The sequence below is a fragment of the Xenopus tropicalis genome, chromosome 3 (genome assembly GCF_000004195.4).
Source record: "Xenopus tropicalis strain Nigerian chromosome 3, UCB_Xtro_10.0, whole genome shotgun sequence".
Taxonomy (NCBI): domain Eukaryota; kingdom Metazoa; phylum Chordata; class Amphibia; order Anura; family Pipidae; genus Xenopus; species Xenopus tropicalis.
In genome coordinates, this window is record NC_030679.2 from 109,858,030 (window position 1) to 109,883,345 (window position 25,316).

At 37.1% G+C, this 25,316-nt stretch overlaps 1 protein-coding gene across 3 annotated transcripts in view; it reads right to left on the reverse strand.

Moving 5' to 3' along the window:
- acan (aggrecan) overlaps window positions 1–22,581 on the reverse strand; it is a 66,507-nt gene extending 43,926 nt beyond the window's left edge. For all 3 annotated transcript variants that reach the window (XM_031899230.1, XM_031899229.1, XM_018092666.2), the window contains exon 1: window positions 22,188–22,581. The gene's annotated coding sequence lies outside the window, so the exon portion shown is untranslated. The remainder of the gene's footprint in view (window positions 1–22,187) is intronic.
- Window positions 22,582–25,316: the final 2,735 nt, after the last annotated feature.

Sequence of the window (25,316 nt, forward strand, 5' to 3'; positions counted from 1 at the left end):
TTCCATAATGGGAGATGTAAGCTTTAAATGAGATGTTACTAAACAGAGAATGATTTCTCTGTTTAAAGGGTTTTGCTCTCTGGGCTGGGAAGCTAGTGTTCAGGAAGGAACAGGCAGTCCCTGGTCCATTCCAGTGGTCCAGCTCACATATTGGAGCTCACTTTCCACAGGAAGGCTGTCCTGTGGAAAGGTATTTAATTGTAATGAGAATGTGTGTAGGGGCTCTCAGAGCAGGAAGGCTATCTGCCCATGGCAGGAACTCCCAGAGGGGCTGGGGGTGTCACCTGTCACTGCAAGGAGCAGAGGGAGCCCTTGGCAAAACAACTGAGAAACTGAGTGTCTGAGGAACTGAGAGGAAAGACAGGAGGCTGAGAAATTCCCCAAAGAAGTATCCCTTGTGTTAAATAAGTGAAGAAAGTGTCTGTTGTAGATACCGCAAGTTTGCAACGCCAGTGGCAAATTTAAAACAGCCTAAAATTCAAAGCATTTAGAGCTCTATTACTGTAAAGACAGGTGAAGACTAAGGGGCTGATTTACTAAGACACGATTTCGAATCCGAATTGGAAAAATTCCGATTGGAAACGAACATTTTGCGACTTTTTCGTATTTTTTGCGATTTTTTCGGCGTCTTTGCGATTTTTGCGAAAAAACGCAAGTTTTTCATAGCCATTACGAAAGTTGCGCAAAGTCGCGATTTTTTCGTAGCGTTAACACTTGCGCGCAAAGTCGCACCTTTTTCGTAGCCTTAAAACTTAAAAGGCGAGATGTTTCGCGCAAGTTTTAACGCTACGAAAAAATCGCGACTTTGCGCAACTTTCGTAATCGCAAAATACCGATCATTACGAAAAAAACGCAATCGGACGCATTCGGCCCGTTCGTGGGTTAGTAAATGTGCCCCTAAATGTAATTGCTTTTTTAATGTGTGGCTGGGTGTATCCAACTTTGAGATGGGTGGGGTTGGGATCAGCCTCCAAGCAACTGGGGAGGCCTGTTTATCAAAATTCCAATTTTCTTTTAATCAAATAAACTCTAAAGTGGACCAAACTCCAATTTTTGCTTATTTATGAAAAACTCAATTATAAAAAAACTTGTGATTAAACTACAGCAAATTCACATTCTTCTCATCACTTTCAATGGGTCTACAAACTCTCAGAAACATTTAAAAAAATACAAAATAATCTAATTGAAAAGTCTCTTAAATTTTGCTGGGACATTTGCCATTGGCTCCTATATAAACGTACAAGCTTTTTAGATAACTATCAAACATTTGAGTTTTGACAGCCCTAATTTGAATTGAGGCAAAACATTTGAATCCAAATGTTGATAATCAGCCCCTAAGTGCTAGATCTCCTAAGTATTCCATGTAAATAAGATCCAGGGCCTTTTTCCCAGAATTCCTTCTGCCTATAGCACAGCTATGAATTCTGATTTGAGGTGCAGATCGTTGGTGGTTGGATTTGGCTGATCAATGGCAGGACCCCATATTTTACCTAATTTGTGTTCCATTGAACTTGCTCTTTAACCTAGTGCTTTAATGTGGCCGTGGAACTCCTCTGTGGCGTCTAATATCCTTATTTTTAACAAGGATATTCCATATATATATATGGGAAATGACAACTCTGAATAACATTTAACTCATGCATCTATGTTATTTTGTTTGTGTCCCCTTGCTTTATGTAGAATAAACAATCTTTAGCATTTAAGCACTACTTTTCCCATCTGACATAAAAATATCTTCAATGTAATTTTCTTACTTTCTATTTGCCTTCTCACTGAGTAAAACAACATAGCTTGTCACTTTTCTGTTTTTGTTTTCAGAAGGAATAATCTACGAGCACCATAATAGTCTAAATTTATTTTAAAGTGTTTATATCTGAGAAGGTGTCAACGTATTTGATGTGCTAAGGCAGTGTTCCTCACATGGTAAAATGAGCTTTTCTGAAAGGTAGCATCTCTCAGTAAATCCAGATTAAAGAGTTTGATTTTTTTATATGTTACATCAAATAAAACCATATAATAGTTTCTCTATCCACCATTTTCCTAAATTAAACATTTGTAATAAATTGTACATTATGCTGTCACTTGATCCAAAAGGACCTTATTCTACTTGAGACACGAAAAGCAAATTAAATGAGAAAACTTGCTCCTCTTTGATGTGTTGGCAGTTCCACTGCACCAGTTAATATTTGCGTTACTAAAATACATCATGGTTAATATGTTCCTAGTTGTGCAGCCTTAGAAGCTGAGTCTCATTCTTTTTATATGTAAGAGGAGCTAACAAATTACAAATTTCCTATATTCCCGTGTAATGGTTATATAGCTTACCTCTATTTTAGTACACTGGGGGGGGGGGGGGTCATTTAGTTAAACAGATACTACCAGTTATGTTAATAAATGGCTGGCTGTTTATATTATTACTGCAACACATCAGCACCACAGCTATGCCCCTATCAGCACCCATTTCATGAGCATAATGCTAACAAGCTTATGGAAAAACCTACCAAAGAGACTATTGTATGCACTCTACATGTTGAATGATTCCATGAAGTCATATACATGGTTTAATACAAGCCTGGGACCTGTTATCCAGTTCCAAATTACAGGAAGGCCATCTCCCATAGACCCCCTTATTAAAGGAGACATTTTGGATAAATGGGAAAACCCCTAACCCTGTAGGCAATTATGAATAATATCCGGTGCTGGTTTCCCTTTGGGCTAAACATTAACCCTATCTGTAACAATGGCCCCTTTATTGGAGCTCCCTATAGATCCTATCTCTTCTCTGCCCGAGTTTGAAATGGAGAGTGGGCGTGTCCTAACAGTCCCTGCCAGAAGCACAGTAGGAGGGGGAGAGCCAATCACAGCCCTGCACTCACACAAGCACAGAGAGGCTTCAGTTCCCTATCAGGTCAGCCTAGCTGCTGATTGGTTCCTATCCTACAGTGCAGGGTACGGAGGGCCGCCGGCTCCCCAGCTCATCCAGAGAATTCAGCCAGCAGGAAGTGGAACAGATGGGCGGGGCTAGTGGGGTTTGTGGGAATTTCTCAATAAATCAGCCTGAAACACAAATTTTTTAAGCACAATCCTTCTATATCTAGAGGAGTATAATTCCCTGGTACATTCATAATTTTTATAGGATATGTCTCCTTTAAATAATTCTTATTTGTCAAAATGATTTCCTTTTTCTCTCTAATAATAAAACAGTACCTTGTACTTGATCCCAACTAAGGTATAATTAATCCTTATTGGAGGCAAAACAATCCTATTTAGTTTAATTCACTTAAGTAGACTTAAGGTATGAAGATCCAAATTACAGAAAGACCCCTTATCTGAAAAGCCCCAGGTCCTGAGCATACTGGATAACAGGTCTCATACCTGTATTTTGTTACAAAAACAATCCCTTTTCCCCATGAATGTGTGTGCTGTGCTGTTATGTTAATTTTAATAGGTCATGAGGGCCTGTTGTAATTGTGCCAGTATTGAACTTTGCTATAGTCAGGGCTGGAATCAGTAAGTACAAGTGGCCTGGCACATTCTATCTCATAGTAACACTCTGCAGTTGGAATTCTGTAGCAGATCTCATGTAGTGTAGGCTACTTGTCACTTTGTGTTACTGGTGCTATTACTGAGGTTACACATGGAGTGATTTGCATGGGCATTTACCGTTGATATACTTTTCAGGGAAAAATACAGAAGATGCTGGAGACCTTCTGGCTGTGGTTTTCTACTAAGCGGTTGTCTGTTCCAGGCTTTAATTCCTCCACCCTGTCTGTGTCTGTAGAGCAGACCAAAGACTCTATGGGAAAACCTTATGACAGAAGATTTTCCTTCTGGCACATAGAATGTAGCTGGCAGCAATCCCAGTCCACGGAGGAAGAGGAATAATCAGCTGCTTGAGTTAAGCAAGGCATTCAGTTCTAGCACAGTGCACAGAGGCAGCTTTTTGTAAGACTCTACTATATGTCATGCTTTGTGCTGGCCTATAAACAGTCTCCACCGATTACACAGCTGTTCCACTACATTAGGAGTTTATGAGCAATCAAAAGTTTAAATAAACAAACTCCCTAAAATGAGTGTTTCTTGCTTATGAATCTAATTGACATATATCTATATATCTATTTATATTTCATCACATGCAAGTCCAACATTTTGGTTACTACAATGTGACTTTTCTCATAAAACTTGTTTTTGGATGTCCCACAGAGTGCTTTTTTGGCTTTTACTTTTTGGATTCCTTGCACCAGGACAGCTGTGTTTTTGCATTGTTTGATGTGCACAAATATATATATATATATATATATATATATAAATATAAATATATATATATGTATATATTGGCATGTGTGTTGGTTCTATTTCAAATTCAGTATCCCTATATGGAGATAAAAACCTGCATATTAGCAGCATGATAGCAATGGGAAAAGTATGGATACAATGGAGTTGGTTCTTATGAGCATGTAATAATACAGAGACTCCTTATTAAGGTATATTATATGTACAACCAAAGTCCCTAAGTAACCTGATTTGATAAATGAAGAACTGCAGTTCACAATGCATGGAAACGCTAAATATTGCAAACGCATTTTAACGCAATGGGATATTTGCTGATTAGAAGCCAAGTAAATTGTAGAGGGTGACCTCTGCTGTGAATCAATGTTTTACTGTGTCAAGAGCCGTGCAATTAATCCTTCTAAACAATTAATTTACTGTGCAATTATTCTACAGGTATTCTAGGGCAGGAAAATGTTCAGGTTTGGCATAAATGTGCTTTTCCTGCAGAGCACACTGCTTATTATTCCTAATTGTTTGTACTGTATGCCAAACCCTTAATTTAGAAACAAACAGAAATGTCTTCTACACCAGAATCTGTAGAGAATTTGTCTTTTAGTGCAATAGGACTGTGTGACAAGAGTCCATTCAGGATCTTATTCTTCCTGTACATTACATTACATTAACTGTAGGCTAGTAGGCTTCAAAATTATGGGTTGCATTAAGGTTTACCCCAGGGGGTTTCATGTGATCTAAACTGTACAAACATAGTACAATATTCTTTTATACAAATTATATTCAGGCTTTTTTATTACATTGTTATTTGTTTGCTTATATAGTATTTCACATTGTACACAGCACATAGCACAGAGGTTCAGTTATTGGACCCATTATCCAGAATGCTTTGGCCCTGGGGTTTTCCAGATAAGGATCTTTCCAGAATTTGGATCTCTATACTTACTAAAAAATCATTTTTTGCCTTCAATTAGGATTAATCATATATTTAGTTAGGATCAAGTACAAGACACTGTTTTAACAACTATAACTATTTCCTTATAATAGAGCAGGGGTCCTCAAACTTCTTAAGCAAGGGGCTGTTGGGGGGCCGGACCGCCATCACCCCCCCCCCCCACCTGCGGGCCTTAGTTTGAGGACCCCTGTAATAGAGTCTTATGGGAGATGGCCTTCAGAACTTTCTGGATAACAGGTTTCCAGATAATGGATCCCATACCAGTACTAACAGTATAATTAATGCTTGAAACAATTAAATATCATTTATCTTTTTTTAAAATTCAAATACACTTACATTTTTTCCAAACTTAAATGAAATTCTGTGGCCATTGTGTTTAAAATTGCTTGGCCAATGTGTCGTACATCTCTGGGGGCACCGTACCTTTAAATTCTACAGCCACTGAGTCATTATTTGTTAGGAATAAACAGTGATATTTAGGGCCAGGCTGTGTCATGAAATGCTGGGGCCCACCCCGTATTATAAAGTAGTGAGATCTCTGTGTCTTAAAATGCTGGGGTTACTGTGTTATATATTACCATAAAATAATTGAGCCACTATGTCATGAAATACTGGGCTTACTATTCATAAATTGCTGGGGGCCTAGAACCATTGTGCCTAACATGTTGGTGGCACTGTGCCATATAGGCATGTATAGATTTCCCTTTTCAAAGGGCAGTCATAGAGATGGATGGAAGACATGAAAGAGCAGGGGTAGCAAATAAAGAGAGATTAGAGAGAAGATCAATAGTGTTGCAGAATAATGTAATTTGAAGGTATAAATAAAGTTTATAAATTAGGTAATTATAGATAATATGGAGCATGCAAGTGGGTAGAAATTCTGAACAACGGGAACTAATTTTTGCATCTAATGATGGGTGGTAGAGGGCAGAATCACAAAGTGATAATAGGAGATTTCAAAAGTCTAGATGGGTAAGGTTATTCAGTAGCATTATGTGTTTTAATGGCAATAACCCTATTTATCCGCAAAGCATGAACGTTAGACTTACAGACCTCCAACTGTTGTATACTAATAATAATGCCAATGTCCTTAGCCAGCCAAGAGTTCAGACTGCAAGCTGACATTCATTACTTTCCAAATTCCAAGAAAGTGTTGTTCACAGCAAAGCCCTAATTAGATGACTAATGTCCTTTGCCTAACACTTGAGTTTATGTCACTCACCTTTTTGCAGAATTTATACTTTTTGGTGGTAGCATAAGAAAAATAGAGACTGTGAGAATCACCTTGCTTTGATTGCTACTGATGAGCTTGAGAGGCTGAGTGAAAAAGTTATGGAAATCACAGGTTTCAAGTAACCCCTTATCTATCATACACCTAATTTTGTGTAGGTCTGCGCCACCATAATCTGAGCTAAAGCCTTGTTATGAGCTAAGGGAGCACTACGTGAGCACCTTGTATAGTGTAAGTTGGGGGCCAATACTGTTAGAACTACAGTAAGTTAACTGATATCGGACAGGGTGACTGTTTTCATACATATGTAACCTGAAGAGGTAAGAGAATCCCAGACTGGACCATAATGTTAAACAAGATTCCAAAAATTAAAAAAGTCTGAAAAATTCAGATCTAAATGAAAAAATATAACTTAGCTTTTCACAAATATATACACATAAAAACATGTCCCTTTGAATTAACTACTTAGACTTGAGCTGACATTATTAAACAAAGATAAAGTTTTCTGTATCAGGTTAGATCCTGTATGAAGCAAAATAACGCAAAGGTTTTCAAAAATTAAAAACAAATGTTATCATGTGTCAAGTTCTTTGGTAAATAATTTACCCACTTATAAACCAAGGTTGATTGATTCCATAATAGCTTGTAAACTGCTTTTTTTTTTTACAAATGCTTTGATATCCTGCTGCTATTATATTTGATGTCAAGAAAAATAAAGAAATTTAAGACCTCATCAGAAAATAAATAAAGGGTAAGTTATAAGACAACTGTGACAACTGAGATGAATCAAAGTATAGTTAAACCAGCATTATTTTATTTTGCAGACAGGGCTGCCTAAGATGTTCCTTGCCTTAGGCCAACTATTGGCCACTAGTGGTTGTATTTATAGTTTATATATGTGAGTGTATAGATTGGTAGGTGTGGGTTAGGTGTGCTGGGTTTACTTGGATGGGTTGAACTTGATGGACACTGGTCTTTTTTCAACCCTATGTAACTATTTGCTGTGTTGCAATTCAAAGAGGTTGGGCTTGCAGGTGGCTAAGATTTCTTGGAGGGCCACTTCAGGCCAGTGGATCTCCAGATGGACAATCCTGGTCTATAGGCTACTTGTTAGAGTCAACCTCAACCATGTACATTCTGATATCACCAAGTTCTGCCTACATATATATGTGTATAATATATCAGAAAACAAAAACCCCTGATCTAGTAAACATTCTAATCTGCATATGGAAAATAAATTTATCGTATAATTGTTTAATTATTGTGTAATTAATTATAAGACAATGAATGCATAAAATAGTTTTACAATCAAACAGTCCTATATGGAGAAGTAAAGCATTTTATGCATGGATTATGTTGGTACTGATATTCTACATATTACACACATTATTTTAGAGCTAGGCAATGTGTTAACAAATGTCCTTTCACTTTATGTAAGCAAAATGATTGAGCTAAGACTTAAGGGTAATTTACAATCTCAAAGGCAGTGTGCAAAGTGCAAAAAATGTGCATTATATTATGTTGTGCTGGATGCAGCCCTGTTTTACCCCCTGTCCTATTGCAGTAAGTTAGGGTAGAGCTGGTATGTACTTTCTGTCTGCATTGTGCACCTGAGTTTTTTTTATCTAGTGTGAGGATCTCTGCTATCGCAGGAGACTCGACCGCTTCGTGGGTTCTTACCCTAAACCTCACACTCACACTATTGTTGTTGGTGGAAAGCCTTTTCGGATTAGTTTGTCAACCGTGGGTTCTAACCCATACAGTGCAGGCATTCCCTCAGGCAGAAGTGCTCTGTCAGTGTGCTCTTGTACCCCTTATCACTCTTGCACTTCTGCTCTCAGGATAAGTAAATAGCCCCTCTAGTTAAAAATACCAAACAAATGTCTGGCATTATTTACATGTAAGCGTGAAGCACAGAGTAGGCTGATCTTGGAACCTATTCGGGTTGATATACACAACACACGGTTTATTTTTTTGCATTGGATTTAGCCTCTCTAGTTTCCACAGCATCTGTAATTTATTACCCCTTTTTATTTTTTCTGCATTCTTCTTAGACATAATAATTTTGAACAAATAAATCTAAAGTTGCTCAGTAAGAGGAGGTTGCACATGCCTTGCTACGTATGTTGGGTACCCTAGCCTGTAAAGATGGGGATACATTTATTATAGAGGTGTGGCATGTAAAGCCTGTGGAAAATGGCATAAAGGTTAGCAAAAGCCGTACTCAGATGAGGGTGCACTGAAATGCTTACATTCCATTATCACACCCGTAATATACAAACAAATATGCCACACTTGTTGCACATAGCACAGAAGTTGGCAGTTCCCAGACATGCAGGGTAAATCACCAGGCAAGCTAGGAAACTAGTCCCTGCAGGCTGAATAAGTCTCTATTCATAACTTATAAATAAGGCTCAAAGGCACCTAATGTACTGCAGTCATACGAGACTCTGGCACATACTGACACCTTCTCTCATTGTAAGTAATTGACTTTACAAAGTACTCATCTAATCCAGTTGACTAAAATGACCACTAATAGATATATTATGGCCTGGATGAATGAAAACCTTCATAGGGACACTTTGCCCAAACAATTTTAGGCTTTGAAGACAAACAGGGCCTACAATTTATCTGGAATATCTCTTAATTAGATTGAGACTTTGTTTCGAGTATCATTATATGTACAGATAGCAGGAAAATGCTTAATGAAGTTATGGAGCATCTGTCCAAGTTAAAAACATCAGTAAAGTATAATGTATAATGTATAATGAATAGCAGACAAAGGATTTGGTTAATTTGTTTGTATTTTGTTCCTTATGATAGATGGATAAAAAATAAATCATGTAGAAACTAAGCTTCAAGTCATTTCATAGGAATGATAAAGTCCAATGGAAGGTAAAAATATGGCACAGAAACAGCTTATTACCTATTCCCCAAATGGTAATGAAGAGAAACCCCATGCTAAGAAAAGCCAGACCTTAAATGCTTTCTCTCCTATGGCTGACATATGCATTCTCTTTGGTGTAAATACTCTACAGTTTTGCCGAAGGGCGAGAATATGTAGAATAGAGAAGATTCTTGTAAGACCAGAATTTCAGTCAGTTGGACTCCTCACTAAAATATAAGGATCCCAATAATAAGCAATGCCCTTTTAGAGGTGTGTTGTGTATAAGGTAGATCAACTTGTTACTCTGTAGGCAAAACAAATAATTTAGTATTCATTTTAACCAATGTGGGCAAGAGATTTGCTATCACCCAAATACTTGTGAATCATAATACTTTTACTGACATATTTCTTTTTACTAATCCTTGTAAGGAACACTCCTCTGAGAGAAATGATCAAGCTAATCCATAAAGATGTCCTTATAGTATATAAGTTTTCTTCTTATACCTTTTACTGTGGTGCCTTCTGTGGATACTCAGGGGCACATTTACTAACCCACGAACGGGCCGAATGCGTCCGATTGCGTTTTTGTCGTAATGATCGGTATTTTGCGATTTTTCGTATTTTTTGCGTTTTTTTCGGCGTCTTTACGATTTTTGCGAAAAAACGCGAGTTTTTCGTAGCCATTCCGAAAGTTGCGCAAAGTCGCAATTTTTTCGTAGCGTTAAAACTTGAGCGAAACGTCGCGCCTTTTAAGTTTTAACGCTACGAAAAAGGCGCGACTTTTCGCGCAAGTGTTAACGCTACGAAAAAATCGCGACTTTGCGCAACTTTCGTAATGGCTACGAAAAAGTGGCGTTTTTTCGCAAAAATCGTAAAGACGCCGAAAAAAATCGCAAAAAATATGAAAAAGTCGCAAAATGTTCGTTTTCCAATCGGAATTTTTCCAATTCGGATTCGAATTCGTGTCTTAGTAAATCAGCCCCTCAGTATTGCTAATGAGAAAAATGATAATTGTACTCGCATGTATAATAATAATAATATGCCAGGATGGGGTACTCCTCTGATAAATATTTGAAATCAAATATTCCTTCAACTAAATATTTTATATCTGCTTTGCTGGAGATCTGTATATTCTTCCAAACACTGGCAGTGCTGGCATTCCTACATTTCCTTTCCTGAATTAATTTGAGACTAAGCAAAAATACAGAGGCTTCTCTATAAAATCATTTTCCTTCTGCTCCTGTGCCAAAATGCCACATACAGTTTTCTGCCTATTCAGTATTGTATCTGTGTGTGTGCAATCTTTATAGCAGGATAGCTTCAAAGCCTAGACATTGCAACTGTGATATAAGTCAAAGTGGGGCATAGAGATTGCTCCACATTGCATGTTTGTATAGTGTTTATTCTTTGTTGGAGACTTCCCTGTAGCAGATATATATATTTGGCTTTTGTCTGTCTCTGCTTTTATTAACTGAGAAGCTGAGATGAATGTAAGGTCTGTTTAAGAAAAGAAGGACATAACCCCCTATAGACTGAGAATGTAGTGATACAGAGCTGCACCCTCCATCATGTACAACTCAACTTGTATATAAACACCTTCCTACTTCATCTGTTTCTGCTCATGGAAACTAAGAAACACCATGGCTCAAGTACAAAAGTGACTCTCCATGAAAATCTGTGCTAGTGCACCAACTTTAATGCAGCTGTTTCAAAAAGGAACTGTTTAAGATGCTTTTGGTAACCTACTTACCCACATGGCTCACCAATATCATAGCATACAGTACTTTTCTTCTAAAATCTCAAGGACTTGCCACTGGGATAACATAGTACTGTCATCACTTGGTCTGTTGGGTCTATTATTAATAGAGGGACAGGCTTTCTAAAGATTTTTTTCCAAAGTTTAATTTATTATAAATAAAATTCACATTTTTCTTTCATAATGTAAGGTTTCCTAACATAGCTAAAACATTTTTAAAATTGCCATGAGGGTTTATTCACCAAATACTGGCTGCTTGGTAATGACAAAAGCCATTATAACCTATGGCCAAACTGTTGCAGATTTGCAACAATTCAATTAATACCATTTGGAAAGGTCTGTTTTGGGGAAAAAAAAGTCACACAATAGCCACGATTTATCAATTTTGCAATTTTTTTTACCGTTTCAGCAAAGCGAAATGGGAGAGATTTGTTCATCACTAGTTGTTACCTATTTGCATGTCAGAAACAGTATGGACAGTTAAATATATGCCTTAAATAAAAGTATATATAAGTATTTATTAAGTAGTATTTATTAAGTTATCTGATTACAATAACCATTGACTATATATTTTAATGAATGTTTATATAAAAATAAGGTAAATGCAAGCCATACTTATAACAATCTATCTGTGGGGTGACTGCGTACTTTCACATCTTTTTATCATTTATCCATAAGCCAACCTGACAGCAGATCATGTGCCACACAGTTCAGTTCCTTCATCTGTTTCTTATATTCATTCTACTGCTATAGACTCCTTTAGGTTTGAATCAGACCATTAACAGTCTAAAGAGACAGCCTGTTCCAAGGCTTGTAGTTCAAACACAAGGAAGTGGCTGCTTTCACTGTTGTTTGGAGCTGTATTGTAATGCAATATTCCAAAAATTCTTCTATTTGTTTTCAAAGCATGCTCTGCCTCGTGGTAGAACCATTATTTACTAAATAAGGCATGTATCCCTTTCTTGCTTCTAGGGGCTGATATATTAATATTTGACCACGGGGGTTGGGTAAATCATTTAAAAAAACACAACCATGTTGACTGCATGTTTTTTTAAGTCAAGTGCGTTGGTTAAATATTAATAAATCTGCCCCTAACTGGTACTGGCTGTACAGTCAATAAATATTTAGCAAATAATTTCTGGGCCACTTTATTGGTCAAAGAAAGCGATTATTTGATGTCATATTGTATTGTGTCCAATGTTTTGCTTCTCATTATACAAATATTAATACAAAAATGTATATTTGCATGGGTAAAGGTAACCCTTTAACTCCTTTCCCAAGCAGCAAGTACCAAGAGATTGGTGTTGATATTTTTAGTAATGTTTTGGCTCTGCCTGCTGCCCCAGCCCTGCTGCCTCTCTCAGCCCCAAGCTTTGAAGCAGGTAACCAGGGCCAATAGATCTAATTTAATTGTTTTGCATCTAAAAAATAGGAAAAACTCTACTAAGCAATATACTCTTGTCAACCTCTACATGTCAACCTTTCCATTTCAACCAGACTGAAATAGTCCTGTTCTACATTACAGATTTTTCTTCTGACATTTAATTCTACAATAAATAGAGAGAAAGTATAGCAACTAATATTTTATTCCCTGACTATCTTGGTAAGAAGCTTTCTATAACAGGTATTGGAAGCCATATGCCAGAAAGCTCTAAATTATGTGAAAGCCATATCCCATAGGGTCCATTTTAAGCAAACAATTCTAATTTTTCAAAATCATTTACCTTCTGTCTATAATAATAAAACAGTACCATGTACTTGATGGTAACTAAGCTGCCCAAATCCATATTAGTGGCAAAGCAATCTTAATGGGTTTATTTTATGTTTAAATTATTTTTTTCAGTCTTAAAGTATGGTGATCCAAATTACAGAAACATACCTTATCCAGAAAACCCTAGGTGCCAAGGATTCTGTATAACTGATTCCATACCTGTTTATAATAACTGTTAACATGACATACCTAAAATAAAGTGGTTGCTCTCCCCTTACAATGCATAAATTAGTACTCTACTTTAGGGGATATGCATGGTATTGACATAATACTGTCATAAAAAATATATATACAAAGACACAAAAGATTGCACATTGGCCATGCAAAGAAATAAAGTGGGACCTCCCCACAATCCCCTGAGTAAACATCCACATATTTTAAAACAACAAAAGTTGTCCACTTATCCAATATATTTATGCCACTGTAAACAATGAATACCGATATTAAGATGTACATATTATCTGAGACATACACACACAAGCATTAATTATATACTTTTCTGTCCCATGAACGATGTTAATAAGATTGATTATAAATAAGATTTTAAGAAAATAATATTTGATCATTTTATGTTATACACATAAATAAATCCCATTCCGTAAAGTCCACAAGTCATGTTCCTGATTTACTTAATTTCTACCCAAACTACATCCCTTTCACAGCAGTCCAGCTCCCCTGTTTTGCCCGAGCCCCTGACAGGCGTTATGCCAAATCCTGCAACCCTCACTGGGTTCATCATCTATACAAATATAAATATATATATATATGGTGCACACCATATGCAGGAACAAAATCTGGATGCTAGTACAAATAAAATACACAGGAACAAAGAAAGCTCTCACAGGATTGTAATTATTTTCAAACAAAAATGTAAATACAAAAAAAAGGTTTAATACTTTTGTTTCGCTAATGTTTATGCAGTTCTACAAATTTTTCGGTGAATCGAAATGGGACAGATTCGCTTATCACTAAGGGTAATCTGTCACTACAACTGAACAGTTTTGTGCCTTCCTGCTGCCAGGATTCACCAGGTGGTTTATGGGGTAGACAAACTATTTTTTTTCGGGCTGGGCATGACCCAGCTGTCTTGGTACATATTGGTAGTAATGACAAAATCAATGGTAGATGGAGGATCGTAAAGATTGAGTTCAACGATATAGGCTTTAAGATGAAGGTCTTCCAATATAATTTTTTCAGACATTTAACCTGTGCCATGTTAAACTTTAGGAAGACAGCTGGAGCTTATTAGCGTGGCTAATGTCTTGGTATAGGAAAGAAGGGTTTGAGTTCCTAGAGCTCTGGGATGGCATTTCCTTGGGGTACAATCTATATATAGTTGTGACAGTTTGCGCATAAATGGAAAGGGGTCTGCTGTGCTAGGGGAAAGAATGGCTAAGAGGCTGGGGGAGTGTTTAAACTAAGCAAGGGAGGGTGGATGAATTAGAGCATTATGGGGAAGCAAATACAGACAGGGAAGTACGATTAGTAAGGGGTCATGAGGAAGGAGTGAGAGGACATACAGTTTGCTAGCTAAGGAGATTCTTCTGTTACAAAGAAAGCAGGCTAATACTAACCTTAGATCTAACTCTCCATTACATAATGTAAATGTCAGAGGGAAAAGTAGTTACTTCATTTCTCTCCAACCCTTTGGCTGTGGCAGTGACCTCAAAGCAGATGGTCTTTTTATATTTCTGGCTTTGAGACAAGTTTTATTTGCATAGAACCAGATGTACTACCAAACAGAGCTTTCTTTAGACTGCCAGTCTATATGGGGCTACCAAATAGCCAATCATAGCCATTATTTGGCACACAATTATTAATTAGTGCAAAATCCAAGTGTATGCTCCTCACTCCAGATACCTTGTGTCCCAGGTCAAATATATTTATATAAATATCTGAATTGTCCTCTTCTGTCTTTAGATTTGACAGATGAGGTCTAATGAGGTGAAGAGAAAAAAAAATAGCGTTATACTGTTTATAATTCAGTATTACACATTATACACTCTATTTTTTATAATATCACACCGATTAATTAAAACACCCGTTCTTGTGCAAAAGTAATCCTTCTATTATTGTTATTTTACTTTCAAACCACTTGGGGTCCATGTTGCATCCAATGAGACTTCAGGCAATACCAGGAACCACTTTTGGTCAACAAATATTCAGTTTAAATAACTTAGCAATAAATCATCAACTTTTCTGTTTTCCTTTCCCTCTTTTCTACACCAAATAAAGCTTAAAGAGACAAATGCACTCTACGTGTGTAAAATCTTAATTACTTTCATGTTAGAGCAACCAAAAAGCATTAACTGAAGCTGAAGCAAAAGCAAAAAGGAGTGGGAACCTTATTATCATTGGGGGGTCAGTTGGTAGATGAGAGAAGGGAAAAAGCAGAAATTCTGAACTGTTATTTTTCGTCTGTCTAAACAACTGAGGAGCCAGCTCATGAAGGCTTCCTTTTTAATAGACAGAGTTCTAGTAATATATCTACTGATGTAGGGGTCGCTCAGGAGGAAATTAAAAAGTTACTTGAACATGTAAAGCTCTGGGGCCGGACGTTATTATTTCAGGGGACTAATTACTAATTACTAATGATGATCACATTCTCAACCTGAAAACAATAGACCTGAAATTAATGATAGGAAAGCAATTGGAAGGGGCAATGAAGGGATATTCACAATACTATAAGTTTGCACCAGCATAGCTTTATGCTTATCAGATCTTGCCAGACTAATTTAGTTGCTTTTTATAAGGAGATAAGAAGGAACCACCACTCTGGGATGGCAGTGGATTTGATCTACTTAGACTTTTCTAAATCATTTGGTACTGTACCACACAGAAGGTTTTGTACATAACAAGTTGCCTAATTCCAGGCAGTATCATCCCATGGCTACTACAGCAAATAAAGTGCTGTCTTGCATAAAAAAGGGCATTAACATAAGGAATGAAAACATAATTTTGCCTTTTGAAAGCAGTCTGGTAAGGCCTCACCTTGAGTATGCAGTGAAGTTTTGGGATCCAGGCTTAAAAAGGATATTAATGAGCCCGAGAGAGTGCAGAGACGTGCAACTAAACTGGTAAAGGGGATGGAAGATTTCATCTATGAGGGTAGACTTACATACTTTTCTGTACAAGTGCATTAGAGGGCATTGTAGAGAGATAGCAGGGTATCTTTTTTCACCCCATAAAAATTATGAATGCACCAGAGGTCCCCCCTTTAGGTTATAGGAACAGAACTTTCATTTGAAGCAGCCTAGATGGTTCCTGGATGATTTCTTTAACAAGCATAGAATCAAAGACTAAAATACACAATAAGGGTTCGAAGATTTCAAATCCCGAATGGTATAAATTCGGATTGGATACGATAATTTTTTCAAGATCGCAAATATCACAAAAATGCTTATGAAAAAATCGTGTTAGTCACGATAATATCGTATTGGCGATCCGAAAGTCACGAACGATTGTAAACGGCGGGAAAACCTTTCCGACTTTGATCCTTCTGTGCATAATTTTGGAAGCCTCCCATAGGACTCTGCAGCTCCAACCTGGCCCAAGGAAAGTCATGATACTGAAGCTTGAATGAATCCGAAACTTTTGTACTCGGCGCGACAATACGATTTTGTCGCACAAGTCACAAATCACAGCTGCAGGTAAATATGGCCCCATAAAATAAAAAATCACTTTTGGAAAAAATATGCAGTTTCAACCACCATTACAATTGCATTGTAATAAGCTGTGTAAAATAATATAACATTACATTCAATTTGTAATTCTCATATTTGCAAATTCCAATTTATTTTATTTGGGACCTAATGTATGTTAACCCACTGATTGAACAATTACATGGCCACAGATCATTAAAAGCCATAATATCTGTGTTATAAATTAGACAGTCAATTATATACTGTATATGGCAACAGCCACAAATATGGAACATGAAGCTTCTTAAAAGATATGGCCTCCATTCACCAAGAATTTAAAAAGTTGTTTTAACTACTAAAAAGTCTTGCTGGTAGTAACATATAAACCTAAAATTGAAAGAGTACAATGATATAAGTATGCAAACCCATAAAAAAACAAATAAAACGTAAGCTGAGGCCTGTGTTTGATTTAGGTTAGTCATGGGGTGTATTTAATGCAGCATTTAGGGGCAGATTTATTAAAATATGAGTAGTGATGAGCAAATCTGTCCCATTTCGCCAAAAAACTCGAGAAACAACAGGAAAATTTGTGAAACGGCGAAAAATCAGCGCAATCCATTTGTTGCACGACTTTTTTTGTGGCGAGTGCACCCAATTTGGCGCGACCTCGATTTTTTGGCCTGTGCGACAAATTTTTCTGCTACAAATTTTTGTGGAAGTTTTGCGAAACAATTCACCAATGGCAAAATGCAGAAATTCACTGCGAATCCATGCATGCCGAAAAAGTATGCTCATCACTAAATATGAGTTTAGAGCTTAATACAAAAAACCTCACCCATGTTCTATTTATTCCTATGGAATTTTTATAAGCGTATTTATAGGAAATGTTTCTGAGAATATCTCAAATGATCCCAAATGTGGATAAAGGATCGAATAACAAATCTTGGGTTTTGTATATTCCAGTAAATGACTGGGTACTAGTGGAAAATATAGGTAGGTCTGAACTGGGCATGCCCAGAAGAAGAGTGTAGTAAAAGTGTATTGTATCTATTTTAACTCAGAAAAGGAAATACATACAAAATTAGAATTTCGTGGGCTTATTACCCTATGTTTAGTCATAATCGGGCCTGTTTATTTTCCTACTTTGGCCACACCGTGGGTGCAGTCCCAACACTCTTGGGAAAAAATAGAGCAGAGGCTGTAACTAAATGAAACAAATATTTATTTAACAAGAGCAGAAGTAAATATTATTTTAAATGACAAAAATACTCTATAGATTGAATCTCCAAGCCATTGCTGCACACTGTATCTCCTAGCTGTTGGGGCAATGCTGGCAGTTGCAGTTCAGTGCCTGTTAAATGGCTGCAGGTTTGGCATGTCTGATCTGGAAAACACGCTAATTCCATACAATTTCTGTTAATTCCTTTCAATGAATTGAAAACCTGGGCATTTGTTTAATGAGTACCAGCTATGATATTGCTGAAACAAGGATTCGGTACAGACTATAGAAATGCCATTTACAGAGCAATCTCTGTTGGCTCTTCCTTACTCTGCTTCAGATGAGTCAGCATAATAAATCAAAATATTTTCTATAGAACTGAGAGTGGATGTGCACCATACTAATATTCATGCCTAAAATACATACATTCATAATGTGGAAAAGCTCTCCTTTCAGCCGGACTGTGGGGCTATTGAAAGTAACTGAGGAGAGACTCAAACATTCTGTCTCTCATTCACACACAGGGAGTCTGTTCTGTCTCTCACAAGCAGTTTAGTGATTTCTTAAAAGTAAACTTGCAAGGTTTCCGTTGCTCCAATGAACATTCCCCCCCCCCCCCATTTATAACGGTCACATTTCTGCTTTAATTTTTCTGTCTATCTTTCTCGCTCCCTCTCTCTTGCCCTTTCTTATATTTAAACAAACTTTACTTTTCTTGGCTACCCTATGAGCCCTTAGTAGCAGAGAGCTGGCACACTCTATGTGGTCCAAAACTCTAGATGAACAGTGCTTTTGTTGATGGTGAGAAGTTAGCCATCAGACACACAGAGCTTGGTTGTTAAGCAAGGAGGAGGATGGGGGAGGAGGAGTAGGGAGTGGGCTGGCGTCATCTTGTGGGAGAAAAAAAAAAAACAACAAATTTTGCTCCTACACACAAACCGTCACAGTCAAGTGGGAGAGAACTAAAATCAAATGAAGACATTCAAAGCATTGTGCTTCCCCAGGTTAACGGTTTGTGGACAGGGAGGAGAAGTCATCCCTTCTAAATGGCATTAATTGTAAGTTTGGCAGAAACCCCCTTATTTATTATTGCCTATTCAATTGGTTGGTATTCTGTTCTAGTAAATTCATGGTGGATTCTATGATGTTAAATTTATATCTGCAAGTTAACAAGGAACACTAATAGACTAATTAACCACATTATTCAAAATGTTAGAAAGGCTCTTGCACATCTTAGGAAGTGGACACATCATCTATACATTTATCGTATGGAATATTGAAGGGCATAATGGGCAAATCCATAATTTAATTGTAAGATACATCTGCTTTTCAGAATAGTCACAAATGTTTCCTCTACGTTGTCAGTTCCCTCAGCCATGTGAGAGGGCATCAGTGATTTCATTAAAGTGGTGCATATTCACTGAATACTGGGATGGTTGCCATGTTGGGCACCTCAGCTCCACCCCGGAAATCTCACATGCAGAGACACTGGGCCTGCAATATGGCTTTAGTGCATGCCCATGGGGCTCAGTGGGGTGGCTTTCATGCTGGCAGTATGTGAATTCTGTAAACCATCACTCAATTCAACTGGCAGCCTGTTCCTGTAGCCCAACTTACAAACTGCAGCTTCTTCCTATTTTGGAAGCTCATTTATAGTAATAAATGTTCCAACTGTTATACATATATTACTGTGCTGTATGATTCAGCTACTGTTTAGATCAAATCCTCAGCACAGCATAAACAGTATGCCCAGACAGAAGCTTTTGATTTCTTGGAAACCTATATTTCCCATCATCCTTAGTCAGCTGTTGACTGAGTAACAGTACAAACAACTGCTGATTTCACATCCTTTGACGTCAAACAGAGGATCTGAAAGACTCCCTATAGCAGAAGCTTTGTTTAAAAATTGCAGGAAAAAAGTATTACAGACAGTGTCATTGTATTGGTATCAGAAACATCCTCTTCCCTATTACCTCTGGGATATCTGAATAAAAGGGGTAACCTATACAGGTATGGAAGCTTTTATTTGCAAACCCCTTATCCAGAAAGCTCAAAATTACAGAACCATCTCCCATACACTCCATTTTAATCAAATAATTCGATTTTTTTTTTTTTTTTAAATAAAAAATTTTCTTTTTGTTTGTAATAATAAAATGGTAGTTGTGTGTACTGGATCCCAGCTAAGCTTCATGCATCCATATTGAAGGCAAAACAATCCTGTTGAGTTTATTTAATGTTTAAATATGTAGAATTAAGGTATGGTAATCCAAATTACAAAAAGACCCCTTATCTGGAAATATCCAGGTCCCAAGCATTCCTGATAACAGATCCTATACCTGTAGTACATTGGTTTGTATAAACATATATATATTTATTTTTTTTAACTTATAAAATATGTGCCAATAACAGATTTAAAAAATGCTTTGCCCCAATCTTTGATCTAATACTTGATTAAAAAAAATAATTATTTATGTTTTTTTATACAATTATTGAAATAGATAAACAGTTGTGGAAACCACTGATGGAAATATACCATTTTTGGACCCAGTAACCTCTTTTCCTACTGTGTTTCCATATCATCGTTAAATAAACTCACTTCTTTATTTTCCATATTACATTCCCTACTTTTGGCCAGGTTATGTACTTAAGACCACTGTTCAGCCTAGCTGGAATCCTACATTTACAGGAAACCTTAAATAGCAGTTCAGAAGAGGAAAAAAATGGAAAAATTGACAGACAGTCCTTTTTTAAGAACGTTACCAGTATTGCCTCTACATCCCCTCTTCATCCCCTCCCACTTCTGCTAGAGCTTGTTTCACTCCAGCCAATGATATTTAGTTCATATAGGAACCCTTTCTTTCCCGTATCCCACCCTTATTTACATTATTCAGGGAGCAAAATGAGGGAAATTGCTACCATCCGCTTGTTGTTGCTTGGACATCAATCATGCCTTTTCATGGTATTTTAAGTCTGTATCATGCATACATTACCTGAACAAACGACCCTTTAAACTACCTACTAAATGTTACAGCACAAATGGTTGATTTATAATGAAGGGTTGGATGTTACTACATGAAGGCAAATTGCCCGTGACTCTTTAACAGAGTAGCTGCATAACATCTGCATAGTTCTAAGGGAACTGCACTACTGTGGGCTGCCTCAGTGCCTGAATAATGCTGAGGCTTCTGGGATGTAACAAATGCTTTTGGTGTATGTGTAACAGAGGCTATAGCGTATAACTTGGATTACTGCATGACTGATAACAACACAAAAGTGAAATATAGTATTTGCAATGTGGACATTAAATCTGGACATCCATGGGGAGCTCCATAGTGAGATTGGGGTGCAGTTGTGGATAGTGCCTCCAGCACATGGCTCCAAATCATGCAGAGGGGGCGTAGCCAGGAATTGTGAGTCTGTCATGGCTAATGTACATCCCCAGTAGTCACGTCCATTTATCACAAAGTCTTTGTATGGGAGAGTTTAAAATGCAGCTTGTGTTTAGTGATTAATATAAAACAATGTATTTTGCTCTATTTAGCAGTACCATTGATCATACGGTCACCTACCAAACTGAGCAAAAAAGTCTTAAATCAAAGTGAAAATTCACAAATTTTTTCACCATTTTCATTTATCAACTTTTCATAGACAAAGAGGCACATTAACTAACAGTGGGCAAATTTTCTGTTGGGTAGTAACCCATGGCAACCAATCATATGTTTCTTCCTGCAGAACAAAGCCAATTACTGGTTGGTTGTTATGGGTCACTGCTCAGGTGCAAATTTGCCCATGGTTATCATCCTGATTGAGATGAAATAACACTACAGGGTTGGATATCCGGAAAACCATTATCCAGAAAGTTCTGAATTACAGGAAGGCCATCTCGCCATTATAAGCAAATATTTTTAATTTTTAAAAATTATTTCATTTTTCTCTGTAATAATAAAACAGTACCTTGTACTTGATCCCAATTAAGATAAAATTAATCCTATTGGGTTTAATTAATGTTTCAATGATTTTTGAGTAGACTTGGAGATCCAAATTATGGAAAGACTTATCTGAAAAATCCCAGGTCCCGAGCAGTCTGGATAACAGATCCCATACCTGTATTAGGACTGGTACAGAGTTTTAGTTCAGTATTGCTGCATGTTATGTAGTAGCTCATTCACTAAAGGCGCCTTATAGCTCATTGTTACAAAGGGCACTCAAACAAATAGTAGTTGCTATGGTTCTGATGGCAGACAGGAACCCAAGCATCCTCCATTCATAAATGTATACATATTTTAAGATACATAACATACAAATGCTAATATATAAAGCCAATAAATATATATATATATAAGTGTAAAGAGAGTCAGTTAGCTAACTAATCTGTATAACAAGATAAAATAAACTTTTATATAGAAAGTACCTGACCCATAAGAAATAAAATACAGATGTTACCTTTAACAATTCAGTGCAGATTTTCAATTATCTATGTCCCATACACCTGGCAGAAAAGTGAAATTTAAGTTTTCTTGTTTTTTTCCTTCTTTCCTTGTTTCTCTGAAGGGAATATTCTTGGCACTCTGTTTTTTTCTAGGATGACTTCTTCACAGCTTCCAGATGTTTTCCAGCCTTCCACCCCTCAGCAGAAAGCAAAATCCCCCTTATAGTTCTGTGTCAGGCAGTCAGCAGCAGCAGCAGGAGAAGCAGCAGGGCTGTAGTGTATTGTGTGAGGGAAAGAAATTTTTTTCACATTCAGACCAAGTTAAACAGGCACTGACTTCCAGACTCCTCCTGTCAACTTTTTTCCCTCCTGGAAATTCCTGCTGATTACCAAGTGCTGGACCCTCCTGCAAAGGTAAGCAGAAGTCCAGGGGCAACAGACTGGTGGCAAAGTGATGGAGAAGAAATGGGAGGGCTTTAGGACACAAGGGGCAAGTTCCAACCTCCTGAAGTGTCTCATCACTCAGAAGGGGGGTATAAAACCTTCCTTAGTCTTGTAAATTCATTAAGAACAGTAAGCAAGAGAGGCAATAAGATATAACAGCAACGTTCAGCTTCATAAACGCTTAAGGCCTATACATGCCTTACTATAAATGGGTTAATTCATTGCTGCTATATGTACAATGGAAAGTGGAATCTATTGTGTAAAATGTTTAAATAATAAAAGTGAACTTTGACAAAAGCTGTAGGAAACATCTTTATTTTCAGCCCTTACATGGAGTCGCATTAGACAATTGTAAAGGATTCAAAAAGAAGCACATAGTCACATAAGCATCTAATGTTTCCATCATGGCATGTTATTTTTTACTGTTCTACCCATTAACAAATGTGTTAATTATCCCCATTTTTTCTTAATACATGCCATTTGGAACATCCACCACATTGTTATCTTGGACAGATTTATAGGTCAAAAAGTGGTGGTTATAGCTGCTATGTTCTCATTTTACTGTGTAAGTACTACACAAATGGTAAATAGCTGTAACTGAAAACCATATCACCCCTTGTAGGAGATTTAATCTTTGCATGCAGCCTGCTGTAATGCAGATCTAATATACAAATTCTGAAATCACATGTTGGCTTGAAGAAGAGACCTGGAACTGTGGGCATGAACATGGAAGTGTCTTTTTGTTGGAACGAGTTTCTGTGGTTTATACAAAGTACTTGTACAAAGTTGGATATTTCCAGAATAAACCATACAAACCCTTAATTTGTATGTGCAAATGTTTGGCAAAACTCAGTACAAGTAAGATACAAAAGTTTTTTTGGAAATGAGTCTAATAAGTTTGTCAGAAGATTACTTTAATAGATGTCTTTCTAATATGGGCTTACTGTACATTAATGCTGACTGAAGGAGAAGTAACTGCCCCCCACTCCCCCTTCCCATTATAGAAAAAGGTCTGGGAAAGTGCCCTATCTGTAGTGCCAGCACTGAGTTTCCCCTTCATATAAATGACTGGATGCTGCAAACAGGAAAAGGCACTTTATATACTACAATGTTCTTGATCTGTGAGCCAGTCAGGCCCAACAGAGAAACTTTAAATCTATTCAATTCCAACTCACAGTTCAGCCATTTTTTTATTGATAGCAACTTTGCATTATGTAAGGTTCATTTACTAATGCAATTGCAAAGTGTAAGAATGGATTCTGAAATATATCTACTCAAATGTTATAAACCAAGTCACTTGCATTAAGATATGCTCCTTAATACTTGTGCCTTGTGCTTTTTCTGGTAATTAAAGGAAACTAAACCCCCAGAATGAATACTTAACCAGCAGATAGTTTATATTATGTAAAGTGACCTATATATCTATATATATCGGTAAATATTGCCCTTTTACATCCTTTCCCTTGATCCACCATTTAGTGATGGGCTGTGTGCTCCCTCAGAGATCACATGGAAATAATAATTGTTGGAAATAATGGTGCACAGAGGTAATGTGGTGTTTTATGTCCCTGTATTGCATTTTGCACATTGCAGTTGGATCAATAAATGGGCCCCAAGAACCCCTATGATCCTAAGCACCTAAACAAAAGTCTGGGGCATCTCTCTCATATAAGTAATTTTTTCTTATAAGCAAAAAATAACTTTGGAAATAGTGTGTGCTATTAACGAATGATTCTGATTAAGAGCAGTAAGTTCTACAAGAAAGCCGCTCTTTTGCCTTCAGGCACAAAATATACATTACACGAGGCAGGAGTTTACTAGGAAAATATACTTTATGAATAATGAATGTATTTTTCTATTAGAAAGCAAATGCTGTATGTCAAGATTTATTTGCATGTTCATATATATATATGATTCAGATATGCCATACTGGTACCTCTACCAAAATAAAACTGCAGCCCAAACACTATATCGACACAGTGCTTCCATGTATTACCTCCTGAAGCAGAATGCTATAATGCTTGCTTACTTTAACAAGCAATAACTGTTGCATGAAGTACCTCAAGGTCTGGAAGCTTCCGGTCTTTCTCAGCAAGAAAAAGCCACACAAAATGGTTGGTCAGTGTAATGAATGGCATTAGCACACACATACACACAATAAAAAAATGCAAACAATTAACCCTTAATATAGTACTGTTTTAACTTTACATGGGCCACTAATAGGCCTAATCATTATAAAGCATTTGCCATATTTTTCCCTACATGTAGGGGCTGATTTACTAAGACACGATTTCGAATCCGAATTGGAAAAATTCCGATTGGAAACAAACATTTTGCGACTTTTTCGGTAATTTTGCGATTTTTTCGTATTTTTTGCGATTTTTTTCAGCGTCTTTACGATTTATGCGAAAAAACGCAAGTTTTTCGTAGCCATTACGAAAGTTGCGCAAAGTCGCGATTTTTTCGTAGCGTTAACACTTGCGCGCAAAGTCGCGCCTTTTTCGTAGCGTTAAAACTTAAAAGGCACGACGTTTCGCGCAAGTTTTAACGCTACGAAAAAATCGCGACTTTGCGCAACTTTCGTAATGGCTACGAAAAACTCGCGTTTTTACACAAAAATCATAAAGACGCCGAAAAAATCGCAAAATTACCGATCATTACGAAAAAAACGCAATCGGACGCATTCGGCCCGTTCGTGG